This window comes from Protopterus annectens, chromosome 8.part0 (genome assembly GCF_019279795.1).
Source record: "Protopterus annectens isolate FY-2018-M chromosome 8.part0, PAN1.0, whole genome shotgun sequence".
NCBI lineage: Eukaryota > Metazoa > Chordata > Ceratodontiformes > Protopteridae > Protopterus > Protopterus annectens.
In genome coordinates, this window is record NC_056741.1 from 1,552,735,246 (window position 1) to 1,552,745,821 (window position 10,576).

Consider the following 10,576-nt stretch of genomic DNA (forward strand, 5'->3'; position numbering starts at 1 on the left):
TGGCGGGAACCGACTCTGTCGTCAGGCTAAGTCCCTTGAGATTGTTTACGGAACCACATTTTCCCACTTTTCTGGCCTTTGGGGTAAGGCCTAGAAGGAGTAGAAAACGGACTCCGACGGCAGAAAGAGTCTTGCCATCAGTCTCGCACCTAGTCAAGGTTTCTTTCACTTGAGGACCAAAGAGAGATGATCCATCGAATGGGGAATTAGTGAAAGACGTTTTAAAGGGGTCCAAAATTGCATAGCCGCATCCAGGCATGCCTACGTAAGGCCACACCTGTCCCTGCGGCCCTGCTCGCTCCATCAGCCGCATAAGAAAGGAGGCATGGAGGAGTTGGCTATGGAGTTCAGGGTAGCCAGCTGAGTGTTCATCTTATCTTGAAAACCCGCAGCTGTAGGATCCTTCAACATGTCACTCGCTTCTTTGATCAAGTCCCTTTGAAGACGAGTAAAATGGCATAGGTAGTTCAGCAACGATAGCAAATGTCACTGACGAGAACATCCGCTTCCGCATACCTGTCCATGGACCTAGATTCCTTGTTAGGTGGATGGACAGGTACTGAAGGATCAGCTAGTTCCTTCTTAGTGGCAGCAGCAACCACCATAGCATCCACAGATACTCCTTTTGTCAAGAACTGTTTGTCTGCTGGTGCCGTTATGAATTTTGAGGGTCTCCTGGGAGTGGGGTCCACTGAATCAGGAGCCGTCCATGCCTTTTTAGCTACCACCTGCATGAGGGGGTCAAAGGGGGGAGACACCCAGGAGGTGGAAGGACGAGAGCCAAACGCCTCAAGGTACACAGATTCATCCTCCAAAGGGTTGAGGGCTGGCCAATTTACCCTCTGTTTGAGGATTTCTTGAATGTCTGCAAAAGAGACATCTTCAGAAGGGGAACGGGGGGAACCCTCGGAATCCTCTAAATCTGTGTCAGAGGTGACGGACTCAGGTGAGTCAATGTGTTTCCTCTTACACTTTCTCTTCCGAGGGGGCTCTTCTGCCAAATCAGGAGAGGCCTTGGAAGAGGATGAGATCCCCACAGGGGGTTCCTGAGGAGCTGGCTCTCTGCGGTCCGGGATGAGGGAGTGAGTCGACTTGACCTGAGGCACCGTAGAGGGAGGGGCGGACGGAGCCGACTGTGGAGTAGAGCCAGGTTCTAACACACTCCGCATGACCTCGAACGCACCCCTGTCAGGCAGAGCCAGAGGTCCCCGCTCCGAGAAGCTGAGAACCTCCCTCGGCACCGACAGTGATGGCTCCGAGGCCTATGTCGGAGCCGAACTCACCAGCGCCGAAGCTCCGAGAGGAAGAGCGGGGTTGGACAAGGGTCCGATGCCACTCACCCCCTCGGAGCCGACGAGGGAAGTCCGGCGCCGAGATTCTTCGAAAGAAGAAATCGGAGCCGACGGAGCCGAAGACATCTGTATCGGCTCCGACGCTACCACAGTCTCGGTTCAGCGCCTGCTCGAGCTCAACGGAGTCGGAGGAGGAACATATTGATGGACAGGGGCAGGCATCGACTGATGAGTCGGGCTCTGAAGCATTTGGGCCAGTGCCTCGGACTTAAGAAGTCGACTCACTACCCTCTGAAGGTCATGGTCCGACAGCCTCGATGACCTAGAGGAGTGAGATTTATGGCTCCGTTCAGACAGCAGAGGAGATGCTGGAGCCGAATGAACGGAGCCAAGGGATGGTGACCTAGATCTCTTCCTAGATGTCGGCTCCGAAGGTCTGGTCGGAGCCGACAAGGGAATTTCTAATACCTCGGCTCCAGCCGGAGCCGAGGGAACCACAGAAGCTGTAGACTCATCGGCTCCAGCCGGAGCCGATGCAGACGTAGGTTTAGTAGCCTTAGGTCTCGGCTCAGTAGCTGGAACCAAGGACCTAGAAGCCTTGGAGGACTTCCCAGAGACAGAGAGGGAATCCTCAGGCTTAAGTAGACCCCTTAGGATCAATTTGTTCTTTCTTTCCTGCAGGACCCTGGGACTGAAGCCGTGGCATACAGCACAGGAGTCCTGCAGGTGCAAAGGCCCCAGGCAGTAGACACAAGAAGTGTGACCGTCTGTCAGAGACATTTTCTGACAGCACGCATCACACTTCTTGAAGCCTGAGACCTTTGTGTCTTTAGACATCTTAGAACAAGAAAGTGTAACCACACACTCAGTCAAACACACTGATTACACCTTATCTTATTTATTTATTTTTTTTAAACTCAAAAATAAAACAACTATCAAAATGTTTTAATTAAGAGAAGCAACACACACACACCACTAGGGAATGGAAGAAAGGCCTGAAGGCCCGAGGGAGAACTTTTAAGTTCTTATGGGGAAGAAACGGGATTTTTGTGAAAAAAGGGTTAGAATTCCACTAAACTAAGGGAAAATATAGTTAAAGTTAAAAATAAAGGGGTTTAAGTATCCTAACTTTACTGAAAGTTTACTTACCAAGAAGCCGGTAGAAAACCAACACCTCGATCGCTGTAGCGGCAAACGAGATCTGAGGTAACTCACGCCTAGCATTGTGGGATATAAAGGGAGCCTCGAGCCGGTGGAACCAACTCTCGAGCTTTTAGAGTGGCCGAGTCGGAGCCGAGGTCGGCTCCAAACCCATCGAGCAAGAATGAAGGCGAGATAGACAACTTAACATCGCATTTTTTGGCATTAAGCTTTAGGCCATGGTTCTGACAGCAGTCATTGGTCTCAGAGAGTCCCTTTTGTAGGATGTCTGCATAACTTGGGGAGTTGATAATGACTCCTAGCTTGCAGCCATCAGCGAACTTGGTGAGCCAGAGTGCTTCTGTTTTGATCTGGACTACCGAGAAGTAGATGGCAAAAAAGATGCCAAAGCTTAATATCAGAGCTTTGGCTGGCTTACATCTACCCGAAATCAGATGGACGTATACGTGAATTTAAGTACACTTTTATCTGCCCTTTTGCATATAGTATTGTATTTAATTTATTTATTTGTGTTTTTCACCAAATATTAACTCAACTGAAGTTGTGGCTGTCTCTCTACAGAGTACTTTTCAGAATTTCTGTGTAGCCATTGATAGCAGTGGGGGGTAGTTTCAGCTCAACACTAACATCCTTTCTTGCCTTATATAAGTGGTACATTTTGAGTTATCTCTGCTTAATATCAGAGTTTTGGCCGGCTAACATCTACCTGAAATCAGCTGGATGTATAAGTGAATTTAAGTACACTGTTATCTGCTCTTTTGCATGTGGTATTGAATTTAATTGATTTATTTGTGTTTTTGAATGAATATTAACTCAACTGAATTTGTGGCTCTCTCTCTACAGAGTACTTTCTAGAATTTCTGTGTAGCCATTGATAGCAGTGGGGGGTAGTTTCAGCTCATCACTAACATCCGGTGTTGCCTTATATAAGTAATACATTTTGAGTTATCTCTGCTTAATATCAGAGCTGTGGCTGGCTAACATCTACCTGAAATCAGCTGGATGTATAAATGAATTTAAGTACACTTTTATCTGCTCTTTTGAACATAGTATTGAATTTAATTTATTTATTTATGCTTTTCACTGAATATTAACTCAACTGAAGTTGTGCCTGCCTTTCTACAGAGTACTTTCTAGAACTTCTGTGTAGCCATTGATAGCAGCTGGGGGTAGTTTCAGCTCATCAGTAACATCCTGTCATGCCTTATGTAAGTAGTACATTTTAAGTTATCTCTGCTTAATATCAGAGCTTTGGCCGGCTAACATCTACCTGAAATCAGCTAGAAGTATAAGTGAATGTAAATACACTTTTATCTGTTCTTTTGCATACATTACTGTATTTAATTTATTTGTGTTTTTCACTGAATATTAACTCAACTGAAGTTGTGGCTGTCTCTCTACAGAGTACTTTTTAGAATTTATGTGTAGCCATTGATAGCAGTCAGGGGTAGTTTCAGCTCATCACTAACATCCTGTCTTGCCTTATATAAGTGGTACATTTTGAGTTATCTCTGCTTAATATAAGAGCTTTGACCGGCTAACATCTACCTGAAATCAGCCGGATGTATAAGTGAAATTAAGTACACTTTTATCTGCTCTTTTGCATATAGTATTGTATTTAATTTATTTATTCGTGTTTTTCACTGAATATTAACTCAACTGAAGTTATAGCTGTCTCTCTACAGAGTAGTTTTTAGAATTTCTATGTAGCCATTGATAGCAGTGGAGGGTAATTTCAGCTCATCACTAACATCCTGTCTTGCCTTATATAAGTGGTACATTTTGAGTCATCTCTGCTAAATATAAGGGCTTTGGCCAGCTAACATCTACCTGAAATCAGCCGGATGTATAAGTGAAATTAAGTACACTTTTATCTGCTCTTTTGCATATAGTATTGTATTTAATTTATTTATTCGTGTTTTTCACTGAATATTAACTCAACTGAAGTTGTGGCTGTCTCTCTACAGAGTAATTTGCAGAATTTCTGTGTAGCCATTGATAGCAGTGGGGGGTAGTTTCAGCTCATCACTAACATCCTGTCTTGCCTTATATAAGTGGTACATTTTGAGTTATCTCTGCTTGATATCAGAGCTTTGGCCGGCTAAGATCTACCTGAAATCAGCCGGACGTATAAGTGAATTTAAGTACACTTTTATCTGCTCTTTTGAATATAGTATTTAATTTAATGTATTTATTTGTGTTTTTCACTGGATATTAACTCAACTGAAGTTGTGGCTGCCTTTCTACAGAGTACTTTTTAGAATTTCTGTGTAGCCACTGATAGCAGTGGGGGTAGTTTCAGCTTATCACTAACATCCTGTCTTGCCTTAGATAAGTGGTACATTTTGAGTTATCACTACTTAATATTAGAGCTTTGGCCGGCTAACATCTACCTGAAATCAGTTGGACGTATAAGTGAATTCAAGTACACTTTTATCTGCAATTTTGCATATAGTAATGTATTCAATTTATTTATTTGTGAATTTCGCTGAATATTAACTCAATTGAAGTTGTGGCTGTCTATCTACAGAGTACTTTTTAGAATTTCTGTGTAGCCATTGATAGCAGTGGGGGGGGGGGAGATTCAGCTCATCACTAACATCCTGTCTTGCCTTATATAAGTGGTACATTTTGAGTTATCTCTGCTTAATATCAGAGCTTTGGCCGGCTAACATCCATCTGAAACCAGCTGGACATATAAAGTGAATTTAAGTACAATTTTATCTGCTCTTTTGCATATAGTATTGTATTTAATTTATTTTTTTGTGTTTTTCACTGAATATTAACTCAATTGAAATTGTGGCTGTCTCTCTACAGAGTACTTTTTAGAATTTCTGTGTAGCCATTGATAGCAGTGGAGGGTAGTTTCAGCTCATCACCAACATCCTGTCTTGTCTTATATAAGTGGTACATTTTGAGTTATCTCTGCTTAATATCAGAGCTTTGGCCGGCTAACATCTACCTGAAATCAGCTAGAAGTATAAGTGAATGTAAATACACTTTTATATGTTCTTTTGCATACATTATTGTATTTAATTTATTTATTTGTGTTTTTCACTGAATATTAACTCAACTGAAGTTGTGGCTGTCTCTCTACAGAGTACTTTTTAGAATTTATGTGTAGCCATTGATAGCAGTCGGGGGTAGTTTCAGCTCATCACTAACATCCTGTCTTGCCTTATATAAGTGGTACATTTTGAGTTATCTCTGCTTAATATAAGAGCTTTGACCGGCTAACATCTACCGGAAATCAGCCGGATGTATAAGTGAAATTAAGTACACTTTTATCTGCTCTTTTGCATATAGTATTTTATTTAATTTATTTATTCGTGTTTTTCACTGAATATTAACTCAACTGAAGTTGTGGCTGTCTCTCTACAGAGTAATTTGTAGAATTTCTGTGTAGCCATTGATAGCAGTGGGGGGTAGTTTCAGCTCATCACTAACATCCTGTCTTGCCTTATATAAGTGGTACATTTTGAGTTATCTCTGCTTGATATCAGAGCTTTGGCCGGCTAACATCTACCTGAAATCAGCTGGACGTATAAATGAATTTAAGTACACTTTTATCTGCTCTTTTGAATATAGTATTTAATTTAATGTATTTATTTGTGTTTTTCACTGGATATTAACTCAACTGAAGTTGTGGCTGCCTTTCTACAGAGTACTTTTTAGAATTTCTGTGTAGCCACTGATAGCAGTGGGGGTAGTTTCAGCTTATCACTAACATCCTGTCTTGCCTTAGATAAGTGGTAGATTTTGAGTTATCACTACTTAATATTAGAGCTTTGGCCGGCTAACATCTACCTGAAATCAGCTGGACGTATAAGTGAATTCAAGTACACTTTTATCTGCAATTTTGCATATGGTAATGTATTTAATTTATTTATTTGTGAATTTCGCTGAATATTAACTCAATTGAAGTTGTGGCTGTCTATCTACAGAGTACTTTTTAGACTTTCTGTGTAGCCATTGATAGCAGTGGGGGGGGGGGGAGATTCAGCTCATCACTAACATCCTGTCTTGCCTTATATAAGTGGTTTCATTTTGAGTTATCTCTGCTTAATATCAGAGCTTTGGCCGGCTAACATCCATCTGAAACCAGCTGGACATATAAAGTGAATTTAAGTACAATTTTATCTGCTCTTTTGCATATAGTATTGTATTTAATTTATTTTTTTGTGTTTTTCACTGAATATTAACTCAATTGAAATTGTGGCTGTCTCTCTACAGAGTACTTTTTAGAATTTCTGTGTAGCCATTGATAGCAGTGGAGGGTAGTTTCAGCTCATCACCAACATCCTGTCTTGTCTTATATAAGTGGTACATTTTGAGTTATCTCTGCTTAATCTCAGAGCTTTGGCCGGCTAACACCTACATGAAATCAGCTGGACATATAAGTGAATTTAAGTATACTTTTATCTGCTCTTTTGCATATAGTATTGTATTTAATTAATTAATTTATTTATTTGTGTTTTTCACTGAATATTAACTCAACTGAAGTTGTGGTTGTCTCTCTACAGAGTACTTTTTAGAAATTCTGTGTAGCCATTGATAGCAGTGGGGGTAGTTTCAGCTCATCACTAACATCCTGTCATGCCTTATATAAGTGGTATATTTTGAGTTATCTCTGCTTAGTATCAGAGCTTTGGCCGGCTAACATCCACCTGAAATCAGCTGGATGTATAAGTGAATTTAAGTACACTTATCTGCTCTTTTGCATATAGTATAGTATTTAATTTATTTATTTATTTTACACTGAATATTAACTCATCTGAACATGTATCTGTCTCTCTACAGAGTACTTTTTAGAATTTTTGTGTAGCCATTGATAGCAGTGGGGGGTTGTTTTCAGCTCAACACTAACATCCTGTCTTGCCTCATATAAGAGGTACATTTTGAGTTATCTCTGCTAAATATCAGAGCTTTGGCGGGCTAACATCTACCTGAAATCAGCTGGACGTATAAGTGAATTTAAGTACACAGTTATCTGCTCTTTTGCATGTGGTATTGAATTTAATTTATTTATTTGTGTTTTTGAATGAATATTAACTCAACTGAAGTTGTGGCTGTCTCTCTACAGAGTCGTTTTTAGAATTTCTGTGTAGCCATTGATAGCAGTGGGGGATAGTTTCAGCTCATCACTAACATCCTGTGTTGCCTTATATAAGTAATACATTTTGAGTTATCTCTGCTTAATATCAGAGCTCTGGCCGGCTAACATCTACCTGAAATCAGCTGGACGTATAAGTGAATTTAAGTACACTTTTACCTGCTCTTTTGCATATAGTATTGTATTTATTTATTTGTGTTTTTCACTGAATATTAACTCATCTGAAGTTGTGGCTGTCTCTCTACGGAGTAGTTTTTAGAATTTCTGTGTAGCCATTGATAGCAGTGGGGGGTAATTTCAGCTCATCACTAACATCCTGTCTTGCCTTATATAAGTGGTACATTTTGAGTCATCTCTGCTAAATATAAGGGCTTTGGCCAGCTAACATCTACCTGAAATCAGCTGGACGTATAAGTGAATTTAAGTACACTTCTATCTGCTCTTTTGCATATAGTAATGTATTTAATTTATTTATTTGTGCTTTTCACTGAATATTAACTCAACTGAAGTTGTGGCTGTCTCTCTACAGAGAACATTTTAGAATTTCTGTGTGGCCATTGATAGCATTAAGGGATAGTTTTAGCTCATCACTAACATCCTATCTTGCCTTATATAAGTGGTACATTTTGAGTTATCACTGCTTAATATTACAGCTTTGGCCGGGATAACATCTACCTGAAATCAGTTGGACATATAAGTGAATTTAAGTACACTTTTATCTGCACTTTTGCATATAGTAATGTATTTAATTTATTTATTTGTGTTTTTCAGTGAATATTAACTCAATTGAAGTTGTGGCTGTCTCTCTACAGAGTACTTTTTAGAATTTCTGTGTAGCCATTGATAGCAGTGGAGGGCAGTTTCAGCTCATCACCAACATCCTGTCTTGTCTTATATCAGTGGTACATTTTTGAGTTATCTCTGCTTAATCTCAGAGCTTTGGCCGGCTAACATCTGCCTGAAATCAGCTGGACATATAAGTGAAATTAAGTACACTTTCATTTGCTCTTTTCCATATCGTATTGTATATAATTTATTTATTTATTTGTGTTTTTCACTGAATATTAACTCAACTGAAGTTGTGGCTGTCTCTCTACAGAGTACTTTTTAGAAATTCTGTGTAGCCATTGATAGCAGTGGGGGTACTTTCAGCTCATCACTAACATCCTGTCATGCCTTATATAAGTGGTACATTTTGAGTTATCTCTGCTTAGTATCAGAGCTTTGGCCGGCTAACATCTACCTGAAATCAGCTGGATGTATAAGTGAATTTATGTACACTTATCTGCTCGTTTGCATATATAATTGTATTTAATTTATTTATTTGTTTTTCACTGAATATTAACTCAACTGAAGTTGTGGCTGTCTCTCTACAGAGTACCTTTTAGAATTTATGTGTAGCCATTGATAGCAGTGGGGTAGTTTCAGCTCATCACTAACATCCTGTCTTGCCTTATATAAGTGGTACATTTTGAGTTATCTCCACTTAATATAAGAGCTTTGCCTGGCTAACATCTACCTGTAATCAGCTGGATGTATAAGTGAATTTAAGTACACTTTTATCTGCTCTTTTGCATATAGTATTGTATTTAATTTATTTATTCGTGTTTTTCACTGAATATTAACTCAACTGAAGTTGTGGCTGTCTCTCTACAGAGTAGTTTTTAGAATTTCTATGTAGCCATTGATAGCAGTGGAGGGTAATTTCAGCTCATCACTAACATCCTGTCTTGCCTTATATAAGTGGTACATTTTGAGTCATCTCTGCTAAATATAAGGGCTTTGGCCAGCTAACATCTACCTGAAATCAGCTGGATGTATAAGTGAAATTAAGTACACTTTTATCTGCTCTTTTGCATATAGTATTGTATTTAATTTATTTATTTGTGTTTTCACTGAATATTAACTCAACTGAAGTTGTGGCTGTCTCTCTACAGAGTAATTTGCAGAATTTCTGTGTAGCCATTGATAGCAGTGGGGGGTAGTTTCAGCTCATCACTAACATCCTGTCTTGCCTTATATAAGTGGTACATTTTGAGTTATCTCTGCTTGATATCAGAGCTTTGGCCGGCTAACATCTACCTGAAATCAGCTGGACGTATAAGTGAATTTAAGTACACTTTTATCTGCTCTTTTGAATATAGTATTTAATTTAATGTATTTATTTGTGTTTTTCACTGGATATTAACTCAACTGAAGTTGTGGCTGCCTTTCTACAGAGTACTTTTTAGAATTTCTGTGTAGCCACTGATAGCAGTGGGGGTAGTTTCAGCTTATCACTAACATCCTGTCTTGCCTTAGATAAGTGGTACATTTTGAGTTATCACTACTTAATATTACAGCTTTGGCCGGCTAACATCTACCTGAAATCAGTTGGACGTATAAGTGAATTCAAGTACACTTTTATCTGCAATTTTGCATATAGTAATGTATTCAATTTATTTATTTGTGAATTTCGCTGAATATTAACTCAATTGAAGTTGTGGCTGTCTATCTACAGAGTACCTTTTAGACTTTCTGTGTAGCCATTGATAGCAGTGGGGGGATTCAGCTCATCACTAACATCCTGTCTTGCCTTATATAAGTGGTACATTTTGAGTTATCTCTGCTTAATATCAGAGCTTTGGTCGGCTAACATCCATCTGAAACCAGCTGGACATATAAAGTGAATTTAAGTACAATTTTATCTGCTCTTTTGCATATAGTATTGTATTTAATTTATTTTTTTGTGTTTTTCACTGAATATTAACTCAATTGAAATTGTGGCTGTCTCTCTACAGAGTACTTTTTAGAATTTCTGTGTAGCCATTGATAGCAGTGGAGGGTAGTTTCAGCTCATCACCAACATCCTGTCTTGTCTTATATAAGTGGTACATTTTGAGTTATCTCTGCTTAATATCAGAGCTTTGGCCGGCTAACATCTACCTGAAATCAGCTAGAAGTATAAGTGAATGTAAATACACTTTTATATGTTCTTTTGCATACATTATTGTATTTAATTTATTTATTT